This window comes from Notechis scutatus, chromosome 9 (genome assembly GCF_049901735.1).
Source record: "Notechis scutatus isolate UNSWTSFEM ecotype Mainland chromosome 9, rNotScu1.2, whole genome shotgun sequence".
Classification (NCBI taxonomy): domain Eukaryota; kingdom Metazoa; phylum Chordata; class Lepidosauria; order Squamata; family Elapidae; genus Notechis; species Notechis scutatus.
The window spans coordinates 8125659-8149082 of record NC_142017.1 but is presented as its reverse complement, the minus strand read 5'-3'; the positions used below and the strand labels follow the sequence as shown (position 1 = coordinate 8149082).

General features: G+C 38.6%; 3 long non-coding RNA genes across 3 annotated transcripts in view; 1 reads left to right on the top strand and 2 right to left on the bottom strand.

Moving 5' to 3' along the window:
* LOC148129819 (uncharacterized) overlaps positions 1-5286 on the bottom strand; it is a 110950-nt gene extending 105664 nt beyond the window's left edge. The window contains exons 1-2 of the long non-coding RNA XR_015750629.1: positions 4760-5286; positions 1377-1444 (exon numbers count right to left, since the gene is read on the bottom strand). This is a non-coding gene — a long non-coding RNA (uncharacterized LOC148129819). The remainder of the gene's footprint in view (positions 1-1376; positions 1445-4759) is intronic.
* LOC148129817 (uncharacterized) overlaps positions 1-23424 on the top strand; it is a 150663-nt gene that overhangs the window by 111094 nt on the left and 16145 nt on the right. The window lies entirely within an intron of this gene.
* The window catches only part of LOC148129816 (uncharacterized), a 29081-nt gene continuing 26044 nt past the window's right edge, over positions 20388-23424 (bottom strand). Inside the window, exon 4 of the long non-coding RNA XR_015750630.1 lies at positions 20388-22217. This is a non-coding gene — a long non-coding RNA (uncharacterized LOC148129816). The remainder of the gene's footprint in view (positions 22218-23424) is intronic.

The following is a 23424-nucleotide window of genomic DNA, read 5'->3' as shown; positions in this document are numbered from 1 at the left end:
CTGCTTCGGTTTTTCATTTCTTGATAGGGAATTCCCCCCCCCCTCCCAAAATAAAGGCTGCACAAAGAGATTCTACTTTATTTAACATATTGAGCCTTGGTGGTGCAGTGGTTAGAGTGCAGTACTGCAGCCCCCTTTGGCTGATTACCAGCTGCCTGGAATTTGGCAGTTCAAATCCCACCAGGTTCAAAGTTGACTCAGCCTTCCATCCTTCCAAGGTGGGTAAAATGAAGACCCAGATTGTTGGGGGCAAGAAGCTGACTCTGTAAACCCTCTTAAAGAGGGCTGTAAAGCACTATAAAGCAGTATATAAGTCTAAGTGCTATTGCTATTTGGAGACTGTTCATTTTATAACAAATCGTGGGATATTTCTATTCACGCTATTTTACTTTTGCAATATATTTTAAAGGAGAAGGGAATTGCTTGTGGGTAAAATATAGTATTTTTGTATACAGTTAGCTATTGGCCAAGAGAGTTATGTCCTATTCCCTATTGCACAGTTTCTCTCTCCAGTGAATTGCGGCCTCCTTATCTTTTCATGTTTCAATTAAATTTGAAGCAAAAACATTAGAAGGGAATGCTTCCTACGAGTTCGGGGAGTGGACAACATAACAGCGTCCTTGGCCACTTCCCAAAATAAAGTTAGCTGGAAAGAGAAATTCAAAATACCTTCCCAAGAACGTTGTAAAAAAGGTTTCGTTTAAAAAAAAAAAAAGGAAGCCAATTTCACTGAACAGGAAGTCTTTTGAAGATACAAAGATGAAACAGTACAAAGATCACCAAATACTTCTCAGTCTCTTAAACCTTAATCGTTATAATTTTATACTTGTCAGAAAATGAAGCTTTTTGGCACTGGTGTTCCTGATTGATACTTATTGAACTAAAATTTTATAAAAAGTTTTGTGAACTGGAGGCAGATGTTTAGGAATTCAAGGCAGCTCCCTTGTGGATGAAAACACATTAAAATTATGCATTAGAATGTGTCATTCATCCAACAAGCCAGCCCGTGAGTGGAATCTAATAAAGATAGGCAATTTTGTGTGCTGCAGATTAAGCATTTGTGGCACCCAACTGAAGAACGGAAAGGACCTAAGGAGGGGGGTGCTGCTTGCCCCTCACTCCGTTCTCACGGTTACAAGTCTTGTCACAAATAGGGATGAAATTCTATAAATCCCGTGTTATGTGCAAATGTATTCCCAGTTGACTATTATTGTGTTGGCCATTTCTGACCTCTTCTGCAATGAAGAGAATCTTTTCTGCAGGAGGACAATGGCTTTAGGCTTACATTTATTTAGATCAACAAACTCAATTTGCTGAAGTTAGACTACAAGTAAAGGTAAAATAACTCGGCTTCATTGAACTGATAATCACATTACCTTAGAAAACACAACACTCCGTGTGACCATCTCACATATCTAAAGAGGAAGGCTTTAGATAAAGGCGGCTGTGAAAAAGACAGAAGAATAAAATAAGTGCTAGGAAGCATTGAGGAAAATGTACATTTCCCTCTTCAGAGCCTCTAGGGGGGAACCCCATGATGTATTTCCACCAAGGTTTATAGTTCTTGATCTAAAATTGAATCTGCATTCAGTTTACCTATTTCATAATGACCTCTTTTCGAAGTAAAATGCCATTTTCACGCATTAACATTCAGATCATAAGGAAAGGCTACAGGGCAACTGCTATAGAAATCCTGAGCTTTTTCAAATAGATGATTAGGCCTGTTGGGGTGTTGGGGTTTTGTTTTGTTTTTTTAAAAAAGGGAATAAAAACTGAATTTAGAGGTTGCTTGTATTTGGGCACCGTCGTTTCCTCATGCCGTTTTCCTGATGCCATTTTCTGTGATAGAAAGATGGATTTGATAAAACAGGTTGTCTGAGTTCTATGAAATATAGCAAATATTTGTTTTGCTCTTTGTGCCTTGTTTCTTTCTGAACATTGTTGATATTCCTGAAACTGGGGGAAGCCATGTTTGTTATCAACACTTAGAGATTGATTTTATGACACTTGCTGAGGTTATTGCAAGGTGTGGAATTGTGCCTCGGATAACATTGGATGCAACGTATTAGCATAAAGTCATTTGGATTGCAAATGGCAAGAGGAAATACATGTCAAATCCCAACTTAGAGCAAACCAAATTCTCCCCAGGGAGTGACTCAGGGACCTAAGGAATTTTGCCGCCATTATGTTGTTATTGTTAACTTTTTCACCCATATCAGGGTTTTAAAACTTGAATGGAACTCATAGTCGGTTGAAAGAGACAACTCTGCACAACCAACTTGAAGCAACCAACTCATTGTGGCCAACTCACTGCAGGACAAGATTTACACTAATATCAAAGAAATGGCGGCATAGAATCATTTAAAAAAGGATGCAAAAGGAGGAACAAAAAGAAATGTGAATGACAGAAATTAAAAATATTTTTTTTAAATTATTTAAAAAACTTAAATTGAATTGTTGAATTGTCCTGCAACATGTTGTCTCATGGTGAGTTGGCTGTAGTAAGTTGTCCCATGAGGAATTGGCTTTGCTGACTTGGCCTCAGCAAGTTGACCACAACAAGTTGGCTACAGTGAGTTGGCCACACCAAGTTGTCCCATTCCCGAAAGAGAAGGTTCTTCTTCCAGCTTTGAAGAAAATGAGGTGAAATAGGCTGTCCAATCCAAGAAGACTTGAAAAGCCCTGAATTCAGAGGAACCAATCATAACACGGAACAGAGAGCAAGCAATCACTTCAAGCACAGTCCTTTGGGCATTACAAAAAGGGAAGGAAAATTGAGATGTTTGGCACAATACGTTTACCTCAGTGTTTACTCACGCTGTCACTAAATCCCAAGAAAAGACATTCGCAATAACTCATCTCTTGCAGCTATTTCGAACCATAGAAGCTAAAAGTTAAATATGTGAGCAACCTAAATGTCAACCACACCAGATATTCCCAGCAACTCACAATGATGAGAGAAGCTTGAAGACATCACCTCAAGTTTAGTTTAGTTTACTTTATTGTCATTGCACATCGTACAATGAAATTAAATACCATCTTCAGTGCACATCATGGCCATGAAAATAAACCACAAACACACATCCTTCACACTCCACACATTGAATTGAAAACCCCTGATATTGCATTAATATTGCACTATACAATAGAATTCAGTAGAGTTACTGCCCTGGGATAGAAGCTGTTTTTCAGCCTATTTGTCCTTGTTTCTATTATCCTGTACCATCTGCCAGATGGTAATAGTTCAAAAAATGGGTGCCCGGGATGAGATGGATCTTTGAGAATGTTTTGAACTTTCTTAAGGTAGTGGGAGCTATAAAGTTCTTCCAAAGAGGGAAGAGGGCAACCAATGATCCTCTGTGCAATGACGTTAATCCTCTGGAGTGCTGTCCTATCTGCCACTGTGCAATTGGCAAACCATACACAGGTGCAGTAAGTTAAGATACTCTCTATGGTGCAGCGGTAGAAGGTCACCAGCAGTTTTTCATTCAGTTGTTGTTTCCTGAGAAGCCTCAGGTCGTATAATCTCTGTTGGACCCTTTTGACCAGGGCTGCAATGTGAGCACCCCAGGTCAGGTCCTCTTTTAGGGTAACACCCAGAAACTTAAAACTGGCCACTTGCTCCACTCGGTCTCCATGGATAAGCAAGGGGTGGATGTCTGATCTGTTCCTTCTATAATCCACTATAAGCTCCTTGGTCTTATTGGTGTTGAGGACCAAGTTATTGTCTCCACACCACAAAAGCAACCGGTCCACTTCATCTCAGTAGACAGACTCATTCCCCCCCAGAGATGAGTCCCACCACTGTTGTATCACCTGCAAATTTAGTAATAGTATTACTAGCATGAGTGGAAATGCAGTAAGGGACTCAACACGCAACCCTGTAGTGTACCAGTGTTAAGAATAAGGGCTGAAGAGGTATGATTACTTAATCTGCCCCCCATTAATAATCTATTAATGGTTCTTCCTTTAATATTGGTTATTCTACTAATTTATTAAAATTATTAATCTATTGCATTACTGCATTTATAATATTATTAGTCTATTAATGCTTCTTATATTAATATTTGCTATTCTACTAATTTATTAATATTATTAATTTATTATATTATTATAAAATTATATACATGCACATATACACACACACATAAATTATTAATAGTGCTTTTTTATTAATACTATTAATCTATAACTAATATATAGATTATTTAATATAATAATACTGATTACACTAATTTAAGAGTAATTTGAAAACATTTAAAAATGTGATGGAAACATTTTTTTAAAGAGACACAGAACAAGCAGAAAAAGACTGATGTTTGTAATTGCCTTAATGCTCCATTTCTTGCAAGTTATGGATAAATCCATTTTTGGACATTGCGCTATGCTTGCTCTTTCTATTAAGGCATGCCATAAGCTGTCCTAACTCTTCCATTATAAAGCTTTATTAGCAAAGGTTTCTAGCTACCTTGTAGAATTTGCTCAGGGCTGAACCCTGGCCTTCTATACTTTAATACAGAAATAAAAGATGCTCGTTTTTTCCTTACTTAGGGTTTATATAAGAACCTATTTAACCATTTCGATTTCAATAAGTACCAGATTAATGTAATCTACCACAGTATCTCTACAGGGCTGAAAGTAATATGATTTGTCAATTAAAGGCATATTAAATTTAAAGCATGATTGGCAGATTCACAGCTTGGATATTGCTTTTCCTACCTCAGACTTCAGATGGATTTTTTTAAAAAATGTAATTTACCTTATATCCCAAGATCTTTGACTGCGGGAAGGATAAATCATTAGATTGGTATCTCAGCCCTGCCTCTTGCAAAGCAGAAAAGCATTCTATCAAGACTTGATATAGCGTCAACTAAAGGTTGATTGGAAAATACTGCTGAACCATTTCCGAATTGCAATCCAAACTTCTACATGGATATATCTGTGCTGCCATCAGAAGTCAAGCTTGAATTAGGTCTTTAGGTTTAGAACATCAACCACAGAAGAACAACAATTCTTGTTGAAGAATTGATCCTATCATATGGTAGAACTGGTTTTGATGAATCATTGCAGTGTGGGTTAGTGAAGGATAAGCTGGAATATGGATGAGGAAACCTTTGGGGGAGGGTTTTTCCCTTTGCCTCTTATTGATTTTGGTACTAACCCCCATTTTTTGATCTTGCTATCTGAAGAGTTCTATTAGCAAAGCAACTATCAATGGTCTATTACCTTCATGGGAAACATTCACCATGTCATTTAGTAGACGTTGTCTCTTCTCTTGAGATTAAAGTCCTCAGCATCCACTGAAATGAATTGAGGGCTTGCAAGAATCCCATCCCACCCCATCCCACCCCAACCCAACCCATCCCATCCCATCTCATCCTATACCATCCCATCCCATCCTATACCATCCCATACCACAACATACCACACCACAGTATTTCCATATCTTATTTTGTTCTTCAGATACTGGAGGTCATAATGATCTCACATCAAAAAGCCCCATTCTTATCATGAAAAGTAACTTAGAAATATTGCAGCTGAGGAGGAGAGATGCGGCTCTCCTTGACCCTGCTGGTGGTCTCCCCCCTCTTCACCACCTCTACGGGGTGGCTTAGCCCCAAAAGCAGCCGGCTCGGGGCGCTCCAGCGGCGAGCCCAGACAGAAACCGCGCACGATCGCGGATTTCTATCTGTCGCCGAAGGCCTTCAAACCGGAAGTCCCATCCCTATTATTCTATGTTCTAACTAAAAGTAGCAAGGAAAGGAAACCAGAAATAACTTAGGATACAGGCAAAATACAAACAAACAGCATAGCAAATACACAAGAAAAGGAACTTCAGAAATATTCATGCCTTCAGGTGATAAAAACAGGGCCAAGAGAAGAAAACATGAGGCCAATTTATTCATTTCTTGTTAATCAAACATGGCTGATCGTCTGTGATGATCTCAGCCCATGTTTTTTAAAAAAATCTGCATCTTGTCACAAAGCGAGTTAAAGAGCGATTGGTGGCTATTGTGGCTGAAAATGTCATACCTCTATAGGAAGCATATGACAGCCATTGCCAATGTCTCACCTAAACGATGCAGAATACAAACTCTCTTTTAAAATTTCAGTGGAGAAATAGGATTGAGTGTGCAGAAAGCAAAGATTCAAGAGAGAAAATAGTGGTTTTGTGGCATATGTTGCAGACTCTTTTCCGGAACAGTGTGCTGCTAGTTTAATAAGGATATCGCATATCCATGGAAAATAAATTGCACAGATTAAGGAGTCTGTGTGATGCCGAATATCTTAACATGACCCAATTCCCAGTTTGATTTGGCTTTGCTTACAGTATATCAGCAGATCATTTGATCTGTTCAAAAAGATGAGAGATTACTGTGTTATCTAATTATAGAGTAACTCTGCAATAAATGTGTGGGTGAACACACTACGGGAATGTTGTCTAGTTGCTTTGACTGGTGAATTAAAGATAACTGATTTCTCACAAAACATACATATTCAGAATTCCAGTTTATGACAATAAAGTATGCAATTCAGCTCCTGCAATAAAGTCCCTGGCTTTCATTTTGCAAACACTGAGTTCTGTCTGCAACATTTTTTTCTTCATGTCCAAAGCTTTTGATTCTGTTCAACTATGCAACAATGGTGCATCTGTAGGTTTGTGTCTGTATATTTAAATCACCACGCATGCTATTCGGGTTCTCAAACTCACACTATTTTGATTCTCCGCTGACATGCCTGTGATATTTCATCAGAACAAATCCGTTATACATAAAGAATATATAAATAAAGTTTGCATAATGCAACTTTTATATGCTCAGTTGTACCTGATGAGCTTCCGCACGATCTCACAGCCAGATGACACCAAGTTTATGAACATGTAGAACCAATGTTCATACAACTATAAACATAAACATCTTTTCAATGCAAATTTCCCTATTGTTTGCATGGTCTCTATTTTGTTGAGACAGAAGGTGACATTGGAGGATTAGCAGTTCAACTGGACTCTAACTGTGCCTTTAATTTAATATTCTAGCTCAATACCCATGCTCCACTACGAAACTATGTGGTTGGGTTTAGTTTTTGGGGAGGAAAATAAGGGGAAAAAAAATCTGCCTACCAGCATCCATTGGCTAGAATCCTCTGGCTAGCGTCCTGTCAGTGTGTGAAAGAGTTGAGGGCTGTTTGGAAACTGAAACAGTATTTGCTGTGTGAGCAGGAAGGAGACAGTAAGGAGCCTGGGCGTGGCTTAGTTCAACTGTTCTGTACTAAAGCAGCTTGGTGCTGTGAAACTAAAACTGAAACTGAAACTCCTCTGCTTGTGTTTTGCACTTGGAACAGATTTCTTTTCAGGTGGGGAGGGGGAGTAGAACTCCTTAGCGTCAGAGCGTGTTAATAATAATATAGGAAATATTAATGGTCATTTCGAAAAATCCTTTGTTAGTGAGCACCTAGAAGCCAAGAGGAACATAGCACGCCAAATTTCAAGTTTGTAGGCTTTACTGTTGTGGAGATTTTGTGATGATGCATGAGTGGTATTTCGCTTATAAATATATATAGAGAGAGATTCTTTCTGAAGCAGTTGGGAAAGGAAAGGAATCAAATGGGGAAAAACATGCTTAAAACACAATCCTCACTGAATGTTAATGATCAACTATGGAAAAACAGTTGTAAGTTGATGTTGTAGACATGATGCTTCTATCAGATCATATCAATGACTGGAGTTGGAGGTAGATAAATGCCTGCTATTTTGACCTTATGATTTAACTATGGTCAGATAGGAATGCATTTATTATTATTATTTTTACTCCTTGTTTCTTTTTCATCTACTTTCATGTTTTTGAACCAAGGCTGTGATAATGTGCCACAGAGATTTATGGCCATTGGTTGGAAAGGATGATTTTGTAATTTTATGGGACAATAAGCAGGAAACTTTGTTCCCGCTTGTCAGATTTCTAGAGCTACTAAACTTTTGCACTGTGAATGAACCTTGAGGAGCTGCCAGAAATATTGGCAGAATGACCCTCTTGTTTTAGTACAGAAATGCAGTTTCTCCATTATTCTGTAATAAAACCTCAGGAACTACTTTGACATCTCTGGTTTTATTTTTTTATTTTTTTTGGCGTCGAAATTGGGCTTTTTTGACATCTTGTACTATGCTCATGGTTGATTTTGGAGTATTGCCTTGTGAAAAGGAGGAGAAGGAGAAGGAGAAAGAAGAAGAAAAAGAAGAGGAGGAGGAGGAGAAGAAGGAGGAGGAGGAAGAGAGAGAGAGAGAGAGAGAGAGAGATATTTCAGAACCATGGATAGTGCCAAGTAAGGGCCATGCTTTGATAAGGCTCATCCAGGCCTTGATTCCTTGACAAACTACAGTATATCTCCTAACATCTGTACTGCCTCTTTCTAAAGGATAAAACTTGAAAGGAATCCTTCTGGGTTTTGTTTTTTTTCTTTTTTAGCTTTTCACTTTATCACTTTTGCTTATGAGCATTGGAAACTGTAAGAGTGTAGAGAGCTCATTTGGAGAGTATTTTGTTTGTGCACTCTCTCTGAGTCTTCCATTTTGTATTTGTTGTTGTAGCTGTTATTCAAGGTCATAACCTTAGGAATTACGTGCCCAGCTTATGAAATTCTGCAATGCACCAGATACAATAACAGGGAAGAAGTAGATGACAGTTTATGGGAAAAGTGGAAATTGCAAATTGTGGAGACAAGAACAGACTGATGAAGAGCCATCTATCAATCTATCCCAGTTCAGGAAACATACTAAAATTTTGAATTCTGAGTCCTTGTTGTTTCACGTTTTATGAATGAAAACAACTATGAGAATTGCATTTGGATTGTTATATTCCCCCAACCCAATTTTTCATGTGCATTACTTTCCAATAAATACTATGAAGTATTTGAACCTGAAAGTTAATTACATTCTGATCTACGTTATTACTCCATGAGGTATGAACTAACTTTTTCCCCTTCTTAATAAACCTAACACATTCCCAATATCCCTGCTGGAGACATGGATCTTCAGATTCTTCGGATTCTTTTAGACGTTTTTATGCTAATTTCCTGTCTTTTCCAAGGGCAGGAAATGTATTCAACAACATCTCTTCATTGCCCAATTTCTACACTACTTATTTACTGCCTTTCACCATTGCATTGCAAGCCCAAGTGCTGCGTATTTCAATGTTATCTTTTAAACATTTGACAAGTCAACCTATTTTACTGTGATTATTTTATACTAGGTTGGGAATGTAATAGTTCCTTCTGGACACGTTGAAGTGCAGGATTTGTAGCATCGTTGAAGCCCTGTAATTTATCATAAATACTCTAAAGATGCATTTTAGGGCAATGCTTAAAATTGTCCTGGTTTCTTTCCCCCACCTCCTCCCGATATTATCCCAAAGCTGCAGGGAACCTGCCAGAAGTCTACATTTTCTGAGGTCATGATAGATACATCAACACATACACAAATGCACATAAGCAAAGCTAAGCTTTGGAGAGCCTAAAAAATGGTGTGAGATCTCAGTTGGATTGTTGCATAGGTCACCGATCTCTCTCTTCTTCCCAGCTCTCCAAATTATCGGTCTGCACTGCAGTGAGGTTGAAAATAAAATTGAAGGTTGCTTCATGCTAGTTTTAATGTATTCTACTTGGGTTTTTCTTTCTTTCTAATTTTAAGTGAAACTTTCCATTTTCTTCTTTTCTTTTTATTTTATGCAGATGACCCAACATATATCACCATAAGCTTTTAGAAAAGCATTCAAGACACGGTTTTAGAAAGCATGCGGGGGAGGTAGGGACAACTTCCTCGTAAGAAGTTTTATTGGACTACTATTGGTTTTAACTCCATTTATTCATTAGCTTTTAGTGCAGAGCAGATTCATTCATTTAAACCTGTGGTTTTTTTAAAAAAATCCTTTAAGGGAAGTCATCGTACCATGAGGTATTTGCCTCACAGTGATTTTGTCATTTGCCTACCTTAGATATTAAGGTTTAACATGGATTAATGTAAAATAACATTACATTTTTCAGAACATTCTAGAAAGTGTTCTGTTAGAGAAAATGCACTATGCACTTTCAAGAGAATATAGGAAAGGATATTCCAAGAAAAAATCAAGAGGATTTGCGCATATTTTTCAAAACTTTTTCAAGTATTAAAAAATATACAGATTTGTATATTTCAAGTAGAATTTACGTGCATGCAAGTATGCAAATTTCACATCCCGGACATAAACTGTTTCAACTCCTTCCCTCAAAATGACACCATAGAGCCCTGCACACCAGAACAACTAGACAAAATAATAGTTTTTTTCCTGAAAGCCATCACTCTGCTAAACAAATAATTCACTCAACACTGTTCAACTATTTACAAAGTCTTCACTACTATTACTATTAATCTTCTCATAACTCCTTATCACCCATCCCCTCCCACTTGTGACTGTATGATTGTAACTTTGTCACTTGTATCCTTACTATTTTTATTGACTGTTTCCTAGTATAGTTCCTGGTTCACAACTTTAAAAAGAAACTAGGGTAGGAACTCAAATACTAGCAACACCACCGTTATCCAAATGTGAAGATGAGGAAATGTACATCAAAGACTTATGGCGGAATGGCAAGAATCGAAATAAGGGAAGCAAGCACAATTACTTGAAATATTAAGCAGAGATTTAAGGAGAGGTTGTAATATGATCAAAGGAAGAAAGCTAGATATAAGTAGTCCTCGATTTACAACAGTTCATTTACACGAAGTTACAACAGCATTGAAAAAAGTGACTTATGACCATTTTTCACACTTAGGACTTACTCTACGGCATCCCCATGGTCACATGCAGAGGTGGTATTCAGCAGGCTCTGAGCAGTTCTGGAGAACTGGTAGCGTAAATTTTGAGTAGTTTGGAGAACCTGCAAATACCACCTCTGATTGGCCCCTCCCCCATCTATCCTCTGCCTCCCGAGTCCCAGCTGATCAGCTGGGTCTTCTTTTGTTGCCCTGCACAGGAGAACAGAGCTGGAAAGCAGGTTAGTGGGCTGGGGAGGGAATGGGATTTTGGAGTAACCTTCTCCCAGGAGTGGGTGGGAATGGGGATTTTGTAGTATCCTTCCCCTGCCATGCCCACCAAGCCATGCTCCACCCACCAAGCCGCACCCACAGAACTGGTAGTAAAAAAAATTGAATCCCATCACTGGTCACATTAGTTACATTCGGATGATTGGCAACTGACCCACATTTATGACAGTTGCAGCATCCCAGGGTCATGTGTTCTGCTTTGTGTCTACCTTCTGACAAGCAAAGTCAATGGGGAAACCACATTCACTTAACATGAGAGTTTCTAATTTATATATATATATATATATATATATATATATATATATATATATATATATATATATATATATATATATATATATATATATATATATATAACCCTGATGTTGACTTGCTGAATGTTAGAAAGGTAATGCAAGCTGAATTCCTCTCAGGAATAGGGCGAGGTGGGTGAGAGAGTTTAATGTGGGCCTCTATGTTGGAAGTTGAAATCTGGTGCCAGGTTTTTAATGTTTACGTTTTTAATAGATTTAATAGGGTATCATGTTGTTTTTATTAGCGATAGTGTTTTAATTGTTGGATGCACACCGCCAAGAGCTCAGCGTAAAGAGGGACTTGTTTTAAATAAATAAACATAAAATAAATGCATTCGTTGTTTGAGTAGCATATTGCCTCGGGCCTTTTTTGTGCGTGTTTTGATAAATTAAAAGATGGGAGATTGACTTTTTCAAAAGGTGAGCATGCAGGAAAAAAAGCCGGTCTGGATTACACTTGAGGAAACTCAAGCCTTTCATTCCGTGTTTTCCTTTCAAAATTAAATCTATGCAGTTTAAGAAGCTGTTTTATTCTGGGTCAATATATATTGTTTACTCTGATTGGTATGAGAAACATCTATCTCCTTGTCTGCCTCTATAATAATGTTTAATTACCCTGAGCTACTAAATATAGAGTTATGTCCTTCTGGGTACATCAGCCATTCCCTTCAGGAGGCAGTTGGATTATTATTTTTCAGAGTGTGCAGTGGTGACAGTGGGGGAAAAAAATGCTTCCCCTCTTTGCTACCTAAAACTTTATAAGCATTCTTTGTACATCCCCCACCTCAATATAGAACTCCTTCCCGAATGAGGAGAAACTTGGACAATTACCAAAAGAATGAAAGAGACTAAAAGGTAAAGGTTCCCCTTGCACATATGTGCTAGTCATTTCCAGCTCTAGGGGTCAGTGCTCATCTCCGCTACAAAGCTGAAGAGCCAGCGCTGTCCAAAGACGTCTCCGTGGTCATGCAGCCAGCATGACTAAATGGTGAAGGTGCACGGAACGTTGTTCCCTTCCCACCAAAGTGGTCCCTATTTTTCTACTTGCATTTTTACATGCTTTCGAACTGCTAGGTTGGCAGAAGCTGGGACCAGTAATGGGAGCTCACTCCATTACGTGATGCTAGGGATTCGAACCACCAAACTGCTGACTTTTCTGATAGACAAGCTCAGCACCTTAGCCACTGAGCCATCGTGTCCCCAGATGAAGGAGACTAAAAGAAGATTAAACAAACTAAATCTGATAAAATGAAAGTACTGTTGGATAAGTGGTTTTCAAACTAAGAAGTGGGAAAATACTGATTTACATTCGGATTCTTCAGTCTCATCGTCCACATATTATGTTGGGAAGCTCGATGTTTTCAGAAGGTTATTGAAAAAAAACTAGTTTTTATTGACATCTCAACATAAGAGTCAGTTATTATTTTTTTCTCCTAAAAAGAGAGAGCTGAAGAAGCTTCTTGGATAAGAAGCAAAACACCTTCAAAGAAAAACAGAAAGCCCAGCTGCCTCTTGAAAAAAAGACTTTTGGGATAACTATGATTGAAAATCTCCTTTAAAAATCTTTGGAGAGAGGGAGCTGCTGCAAAAAAACATTTCCCTCTCCCAATTAACCTTTCAAATAAGATGTTTAGGAAAAGGAGTGTTGCTACAATATTCCGAGCAGTGCTTCTTTTCAAAATTGTGTGCCACACGCAGTACCACACCTCCATTTTTCACCTTGAGAAGGGGGATGAAAAATAGAAACACAGGAGGGATAGCATCAGTAAATCTCTATAAGCGTGGATGTTATCACCACAGAACTTGTAATATCCTTGACCAGTTTACACCATGAAATCAAATCCCAATCTAAGGTAGCACTTCATATAAAGTATAAGCCATACATACGTTCACAAAAAGGACCAGTTTGTACAGTGGTGGGATTCAAACATTTTTACTACCGGTTCTGTGGGCATAGCTTGGTGGGTGTGATGTGGCTTGGTGAGCGTGGCAGGGGAAGGATACTGCAAAATCCCCATTCTCTCCCCACCCCACAAACCTGCTTTCCAGCTCCATTCTCCTGTGCAGGGCAACAAAAGAAGACCCAGCTGATCAGCTGGGACTCGGGAGGCAGAGAATAGATGGGGGTAGGCCCAGTCAGAGGCAGTATTTGCCGGTTCCCCAAACTACTCAACATTTCTGCTACCGGTTCTCCAGAACTGCTCAGAACCTGCTGAATACCACTGCTGAGTTTGTAGTGTGCTTATTACACTTGTCCATGAGAGTCAAGCAAATGTCATGATCAATAAGTTGAAAACATTTAATTCAACGGTAAAACACCCAGAGTGTAACAGAAACGTAACAAAATCCAAAACATAAATAAATGTCCTTCAATGCCTCCAGCTTGGCCCCACTGTTCAATAATTCTCAGTTGGAGATAAAACTTACTCAAAAATAGTCTTCAAAAGAAAGCAATACAGTCTGAACTTAACGAGCAGATAGAGGTGAAATAAAAAACCCAAACCCAAACCACAATGAAAGAAATTCCACAACGGACCAGGATAAGTAATTACCAACTTCAAGGAGATAACAAGGCACAGTCTTTTGGAAGGATGCCAACCAAGATAACTTCACCCCCCAACACACTTTGCTTCTGGCAACACTGTGTTGTAATCGTCTCTCTTATATACTATTCTCCCTGGCTGCAACTAATGAGGAGGATCATGGCCGTTTCCTGTCTCGTAAGCCAAGTTGTTTTCTTCTCCGTTCCTCCCTGCATGTCCTAGGATGAAGAGGGGATGGGCCTGGTTCTTCCTCTGATTGCCCAGCCGGCCTCTGCCCTTCCCCAGCCTCCTCCACAACCTCCGGAGCCATACCTCCACTCCCTGTCGGTTGTTCCTCTCTCCCTCAGAGTCCGTCTCTACCAAGGGCATGACACTCTGTGAATTAACACATAAGAACAATGGAAGTCTACCCTTTTGACTGTCAAATTGAAACCAAGCATTAAGTACAAAAGGTGGTTATGACTTTGAAGATAAAGAAGTCAAAAGCAAGCACAAAATGACACTACAAAAGATGAGATAAGATATGGGTAAGACGTTCTTTATAGCTTATTATTTGGCAAAACCGGATGATCTGTAAGTTGCCAACAAATTTATATTGAGCTTCTGAGAAAAATATGAGTCAGTCCTGATGGGTCATCTAAAAAAATAATAATCAACCAGGCAGAAGAGAAATGCATGGTTTTGAAATATTGTTACCTATTTCACAGTAAGCAAGAAAATAGTGAATGGAAGGTATGTTTATTTGAAAAGATGACAGAATAACAAAGTTGGAGGGAACCTTGGAGGACTTCTAGCCCAACCACCTGCTCAAACAGAAGACCCTATACCATTCCAGTTGTCCAATCTCTTCTTAATGGAGCACTCACAACTTCTGAAGGCAACTTTCACTGATCAATTGTTCTGTCAGGAAATTTCTCCTTAGTTCTAGGTTGGTTTTTTTCCTTGATTAGTTTCAACCCATTGCTTCTTGTCCTGCCCTCAGGTGTTTTGGAGAATAGCTTGGCTCCCTCTTCTTTGTGGCAACCCCTCAAATATTGGATCACCGCTACCATGTCACCCCTAGGCCTTCTTTTCATCAAACTAGACATACCCAGTTCCAGCAACCGTTCTTCATATGCTTTAGCCTCCAGTCACTAATCATCTTGGATGCAGCATTCCAGGTGTGGTCTTACCAAAGCATTAGAAAGTGGTACTAACACTTCAGGTGATCTTGATTCTATCCTTCTGTTAACACAGCCTAGGTCTGCATTAGCTTTTTTGGCAGCTGCAGCACACTGATGGTTCATATTTGGAGTTTAATCACACCCAGGTAAGTCTAAGACTTGCTCATGCTGCTGACAGTATGCATAATAGCTACAGATCCTTTTGTTGGTCTAAAAAAAAATTATGTGGCAGGATTCTCTACATATACTCCAATAATATCAGTGTATTACAGATAAATATAGCTGATGCTCCAAATCTTATATACTCTTAGAAGCAGACCTGTCATCTGCAGTCAGTGAAGTATACCTTACAAATATAAAATACAAACATTTCATTTTTGTCCTGACAAGATTTCCAGGGCCATAATGGATGAAATTGCTTCTGAAATCTACAACTTCATATTTTCTGCCATCCATCTTCTTTGTACTTGCCAGAGACATGTAGACAAGTTTGGTGACTGTAGACCATTCTTTAATATCAACAAGGACATTCCTGGGGCAAGACTGAGGTAAATTGTGCAGTTATAGGATAAATCTTTCCATGATCTATCTGTAAATGTAATATATTTGATCAGAATTGTGCTAAAGTCTAAAAAAGGTTTGTGTCCCCCTAAAAATAAGTGCCATTTTCCATTTGCCCCCTATGTTGTCTATAGTGATTTATAGTGAATGTCCAGGTTCCCATTATTTCAGATATATTTTGAAATATATCAAAGATACGCAATATCTTTTTGTATCCATTTTGAGTGTAGAAAGTTAGCACCCACCACTCTCCTAGAAGAATGAAATATTTTATGAAATGTTAAAAAGGCAGAATATTTGGGTGCCAGCTTATCTATAAGGCAAAAGACCTTCAGCTCCAGGAAGATGGGATTGTTGTTCAGGCCAAAGCCATTCAACCACGATAGGAATTGCCCTTCATTGCATTATCCAGCAAGATTCAACCAAGCCTGAGACATAGCCTACAAAGTTAACCATGACCTCCCACCCCTCATAGTCCCCTGGGAGTCTGACAACCAATAGAATACATTTCTTGCACAGTAACAGGAAGCTCAAGGGCAAGGCCCAAGAGAGGGTATAAAACTTTCACTCTCTTTCTCTCTCCTCCATGGGTTTAGCTGCACCAGAAACATGTTCTTAAGGGTTCTACTCCATTAAACCACCTTTCCAATCAACCTCCATATCTCCAGTGTCTTTCTCCCCACTTGGAACTGAACCCAGATGGATATTTCATCCAACATGAGGAATATGGTCAACATGTTGGTCAACATGTTGGCATGTTGACCAACAGACAGCACATTTGTCTTCTAAAAATGACCCTAGAAATGATGTTACATCATGGTGCAATCTTATTCCAGATTATCAACTGATTCCTTTCTGGAGGGCAGTCAAGTGATTGTGCAGAAACAGAGACAGAGAGAGACAGACAGAGATAGAGACAGAGACAAAGAGAGAGAGAGAGAGAGTACTTGAAGGGCTGTCATCCAACAAATGTTATAATTGGTTGATTAAAGCTGAGTTTAGGATACAGAAGATCTTAAGTTGCAAGAAGGAAAACTAGGATAAGGAAAACTTCATAACAGTAAGACTGGTTACTTTGAGAAATAATGGACTCTCCTTGGCTGGAACTGTTCAAATAAAAGCTGTCAGAGATGCTTCAGTCTAGATTCTTCTGTAGAGTTGAACTTGAGAGCTTTAATGACCTTTTCCGATTCTAAGTATCAGTGACTGTATCCTATGATTGACAGCCAGCATGCTTGTAGGTGTTTCCTTGATACATCTATGTCATTTCTGTGCAGGGAGGAAAATCAAATCAGAGTTAATTGATGCAAGAGATCTGTGGGGTTCTTATAAGCATGTACATGTGAAGCATTTTTCAGAGCGATTAAGAAAATGTTGGCATACATGGATAGGAATAACGCAACCCCCCATTTTGAAATTTCTACCTTAATGATAAAACAAACTGTTGAATTGTCAGAGGAATTTGCGTATCCCTTGAAGAGGGAGCTAGAGCAACCTTTCTCAATATTCACTTAAAAAAACAAATAAGAAAAGAAAGAAATCCATCTGCTCTTATGTGAAGTGAATTGAAGCAAGTTCAGACACCATCTGTGACTAATTCCTTTTCAACAACTTGGGAACTTTGCCATCCAAAGGGTAACACAAAGTAGGTGGATGTGTGTCTTTTCCTTTAATTTAGCTTAATATAACCCCTCGATTCCAATTTGCTGATAATGTTTTGTATTTTTTTTTTAACTTCAGTTAAGAATTTTCATTTTGGCCAACCAATAGACCATACCAATTTCTGTTGCTGAAACCTGAGGGAGGAATTGAATTGTTGGGGGGGGGGGACCATCCAGTTGTTGTTGCTATTGATGTTTCTGCAACCTTATTCTATCTTTTTGAGTAAAGAATCTTGCCTTCTGTGAAGCTAGAGCGGCCAAGAATTTGATCATCTTGCACTTGCTTCGTGATGTGATAGATGATGATGCCAGATGAAATTAGCTGCATCTCCATCGATATTTTAATTATTGCCATGTAATAACATGTTGTCAGCTCCTATTAATTCATACTAGACCACAGGCTTGCCAATATGACAGGGCAAATAATTGCCCATCAATGATGATGGAAAACAATTTCATTTTTACCTATAGGCCATTGGACTCGGCTTTTGTGTGAAAGCAACTGTTTCCAAAGGACAGATGGTTAGGATTAAGAGAAGGTCATTAACTTCCAGAACAGAGGCCATAATCTCCAATCACGGCATCTGGACCCCAGTTTTGGATGCCTTTCTCCAAATGTGTTTATGTTAGGGTACAGCAAATAGCCAGTGTGTATTTTGGAGAAATAAATATCATTGTTTCACACTGGCAGGCTATTTCAAATGGAGCAGAATAGTCATCCTAGATCTTTGGCATGTGGAGAAATATGGCTTGCTCGACAGGCAGAACAAAACTGTAAAAAGCACGTCTTTGGAAAATATCTGTGTTAGTAAGCTAATAAGTAATTCCACGAGAAATGAATATAACTCAGTGGCCGAGTGAATGCTGGGCTCACCAAAGGTCTTAATACCTAGTATTTTCTGACTGATAGAAGTTGGTAGGGAGAAAAAATAATTCTGCTTTAAATGTAAGAGAAATATAAAAATATAAAACACAAGACTATCAGAATGTGCTATAGGCAAAACTACTTCTTCTTCTTCTTCTTCTTCTTCTTCTTCTTCTTCTTCTTCTTCTTCTTCTTCTTCTTCTTCTTCTTCTTCTTCTTCTTCTTCTTCTTCTTCTTCTTCTTCTTCTTCTTCTTCTTCTTCTTCTTCTTCTTCTTCTTCTTCTTCTTCTTCTTCTTCTTCTTCTTCTTCTTCTTCTTCTTCTTCTTCCTAGCATATTCCCACAAGTGCAGGGTCCACTTTTCGGAGCATTGAACACCACTTTGCACAGTCAGCTGCATCTCTAGGGTGCAGGCTCACAGTTTGTATATCTTTGTTGATGATGTCTTGCTGTCTCTGTTTTGGGTGCCTGCTAGGTCTCCAGCCATTGTCTTCTAGTTGGCAGGCAGTCTTGGCCATGGTGGAAGGTGCTACTCTCAGGATATATCCATACCAGTGGAGCTGGCCTTCTCTCATCTTCTCTATAATTGGTGCCACACAAAAATGGTGTCGAATGGTGTCATTAGTGCTGTGGTCAAGAAGGGAGATGCCCAATGGAGAATCCGCATTTCCATGGCATGGAGAGAGCTTTTGGTTCCTGTTGTTGCTGCCCAGCATTCAGTGCCTTACAGTGCAACAGGGCAGATGGTTGTCTTGTAAGTCTTAGATTTAAGACAGGTTGGCATTCGTCTGTCACAACATAACACACCGGGGAGTTCTCACCAACGCACCCAGGCTGAATACACTCTTGCTCACAGCTTGCCATTGATGTCGCCATTGCCTTGCAGATGGGATCCCAGATACCAAAAAATGTCTACCTTCTTTAGGTTTTCTCCATTGATGTGAGGTGGTGACAGTCTGTAAGTACTCAGAAGGGCAATTTTTCATCTTTGTGGAGAGCAAAGTACGCTGGACATTGGTTTAACCAAACACTTGTAAAGCAGTTGTGAAGGTGTTATTTACTTTGACTGGATACTGTTCCAGAAGTGTCATACTGGGATGACATTCTATTTAATGGACATTCAACACTTGGAGTCCTTTTGATTAAAAAAGATGTTCTGTCAAAAGCAGACATTTCTCTATACGTTTTTATTTCCTGTACAAATAAGTCCTATAAAAATTAGATAATATGCTTATCGCCTGGCCTTCACATAACACACATTTTTTTCTATTATTTCATATCACTAGTTTTAATTGTAACATTTATTGTTTTTAATTTGCTTGTTTTTAATGCTTTAAAATGCTCTTGTTAAGTGACCTGGGTTGTAGAGGAGATCACCAAATAATAAAATACTACTGTGACTATGACATTAAAGTAGATGGTCTGGAAGGGACACTCCAGATATAAGTAATTTTAAAGACACAGAGCCTTTGGACTATTAATCAGTCATGATTAAAGCTATAAAAATGAGATTTTGAAATCAAATTTGGGGGAGCAAAAGAGCTACAAAACGATCCCGTTGGAGACTTGTGGATTTGGGTTATGATTTGACCACTTCTGGTGTAGCAGTAAGCTTCTGAGCTTTTAAAAACCAAGAACATGGAATTCAAGCTAACAAGCTACGCGCATAAGCAGCAATAGTGATGAATATTGTCAAATTTATTATATTGAGTGTAATAAGATTCTACCAAGACACATTCATTAGTTGAGAAGTTGTCATTATAATAGCAAAACAAATAAATACACAAATTAAGCCCTCAAAGAGGGAAGTCTGTGCTGCAAACTAATCGCCCATTAAACAGTTCTTTAAAAAGTATAATTGAATTGGGATTTCTCATACGGTACATGGATTCACTGGGCCATAAACCAATCCCATAATACCTTTAATAATGTTGGGTGCCTGTGTATAGACAGACAGTTGTAAAATATCAAATAACGAGGGGAGAGGAAAACATTAGCCAACCCTCTCATGCATCAAAGGAGAAGGTGTCATTATAAGAACATGGCTTTGAAATTACCTGGCTACAGAATTGGAGAGAAGCTAAAGAACTGTAGTGAAAGAGTTGTACATACATACAACGCTCAAGCTTCCAAGTGGGAGGCACACATCTTCACCATTTCTCTCTCTCTCTCCCCCCCCTCTCTCTCTCTCTCACACACACACACAAACACACACACAAATCAATGTCCATATAGTTACTCAGCTGAGGTGGCAGAGTGTAATACTGCAGGCAAACTCTTCCCACAGCCAGAATTCCATCCTGATGGGGCTCAAGGTTGACTCAACCTTCTATCCTTCCAAAGTTGGTAAAATGAGGACCTGGATTGTTGAGGGCAAGGTTGCTGACATTATAAACTTCCCAGAGAGTACTGTAAAGCACTATAGGGTGGTATATATGCCTAAATTCTTTAGCTGCTGTTATTCATGGTCTGAAACTATTTTGCTGTTGAAATGGCAAAGCATTAGATACCGCCCCCACAAAGACTACATCCCATAGTTTTACTTAGCCACATCAGTTTATTAAAAGCATTTAGCATTCACCTATATTAAATAGTGAAGTCAGTGAGTCAGACAGCCTTTAGGAATACTCTTCTTTTCTGGAATTCTCAAAGCAAGCTTGAATCTAGAAGACCTTGAACTATAGTTGGGAATGGCTCTGAGCATTATAATTCTTTGCATGCATTTAAGAAAATAGCACATGAACAGGTGAAAAGCATTTGCATTATAGAGAGAAGAACCTCTTGACCACTAGAAGTATTCTAAGGGCTTCTTTGAAGTCATTTGATGAACTAGTGACCACCCATTGACCAAAGCAAAGTGACCTGTCTTTCAAATTGTTTCCAAAATTTATGTATTCACACAAAAGAGGTTTCCTCTCTAGTCTTTTCCACCAGGGCATAAGAAACTGAGCCAGATTCTGCCCTGGCATGAGAAATAATTTGTAAGATAATTAGAGACAAATGGAGAAATGTGACTTGAATACTTGTATCAATTTTCAAATTATTACTCTCTCCAAAGGATATGCTTCAGTGCCATGCGTTCAGCTTGTATCCACGCAGGTTTCAAAAATAACAGCAGAGTTCAGCTGGATGTTGTACCTGAAGCAAAGATGGAGTCAGCTGAACATGTCAACACAGTGTCAGTTCCAGACCTTGATATTTTATATACCAATGTTCAGGCCCGCAGACAAAATACTTAATAGACTGTTTAGTCTTCTGGTTTGCTTTGCTCAGCCTGTTATCATGCATTTAATGACTATCTGCATAGGTAATATGGTTTGTTCAAAATAGTTCAATCTCATTCTTTATATCTACTTTATGACAATACAAAGTACATTATAGGGAAATGCACAGACAGGCAGGGAAGAGGGCTCAAGCATAAAATTACCTGTGGTGGTGCAGTGGTTAGAATGCAGTATTGAAGGCTAATTCTGCCAACTGCCAGCAGTTTGATTCTCACCGAGTCAAGGTGGACCCATCCTTCCATTCTTCTGAGGTGGGTAAAATGAGGACCTGGATTGTTGGAGGCAATATATGGACTCTGTAAACTGCTTAGAGAAGACTGTAAAGAACTGTGAAGCGGTAATAAGTCTAAGTGCTATTGTTATTAGGCTTGAGTGAGGGGTCCTTGGTGCTCTCTGAAAAGATGGTTCCATGATCAAAAATTGGGTTGCAAACTACTCTTTTGGGATAATCTTATTTTCAAGGGGTCCTTGGTGCTCTCTGAGCTTATTTGTTTTCTTGCAGATGTTTCATTACCCAAACTAGGAAACATCATCAGTACTAGTTGCTACTAGCACCAATCATGTCACCTAATTTGGGTCATGAAACGTCTGAAAGAAAACAAGCAAGCTCAGAGAGCACCAAGGACCCCTCATTTCAAGTCTGAGCTACAAATATTGTTTTTTTATTAGTCTTGAGTGGTTGCACAGCTGCATAGGAGACCTAGGATCCAATCCTCCATAAGCTCCATGATATCTTTCTGTTCTCAAGACAAGAAGACAAGCAGTCTCAGGAGATTCCTGCATCATAGGCAAAAGACAATAAAGTAGTTAGCTTGAATATAACTATGCATGCATGGATCTGTTTCCTTGTGCCCGGCATACATTGAGCCTTCTTAAAAGTATTCCCCATGACTTTCCAAACACGAATATTAAAAGTGAAACATCCATTCCCTACAAATTTCAATTGTACATCCACACGCTGGGAGAAACTGAGCATGGAGACCTTCAGCACCAAATCACCAAGATAGCTTGTAATCTTCTAGCATTGTCTCTTCTGCTTAAAAAAGATCCCCCGCCAACTCCTTATAAAATTAATCGATTTCATTAAAAGCTTTAATTAGATTATTGAACTTAATTACAACACTGCACTGTATTAATTTATGATGGTTGAATTCTGATCAGAGTGCTTAAAGGTTTCTAGAAATATTGAATCCCATTTTAGAATAGGAAAGTACGAAGCTCTCTCTCTCTCTCTCTCTCTCTCTGTGTGTGTGTGTATGTGTGTGTGTGTGTATAGATAGATAGAGATAGACAGACAGACAGATAGATAGATATAGATATAGATGATATAGATATATAGAGGGACAAAGATAGATAAGGAGAGAGAGAGAGAGAGAGAGAAATTGAGATAGAGATAGATAGATATAGTTATAGATAAATATAGATATTACTCTTTGTAAAATGATGTTTCATTACTTTCAGCCACTGTGGTTGTGAATCTGTGTGCATGCCTTGGCCTAAAATAAAATGTACTGGTCTGAACAAATGAAATGCAAACTTTTTCATTTTCTAAACAATAGCACTTTAAAGAGTAGGGGTTTTTCGAGCGGGGGAAGGAAGTGAAGAAAAACAAAAAAGGAAATGGTGTTTTGAAGATTCAGCTTTCAGTTTACTAGCTTTTCAAAACATTCTTCTAACTACAGATATGCTTTGTCTGGAGTGAGCCCATAGCAAGAATTTCTGGGCACAAAACTTTAGACAAATGGAAATTGAGAGCAATGATCCAGTCCTGGGAAATTATTGAATTAATCATCTGGGATATTCTGAATTTCACTCTTTTTTTAAAAAAAGAGAAACTACATTGTTGGCTTTGCAGATTACCTTTTGGAACTGACTGATGTGAATGGATAGTTTAGTGCCATTGATGCATTTCATAAAAGATAGTATTGAATATTTCAACTACTCTAGCTTATGCTGAATTACCAATGTATAAATAAGTAATTTT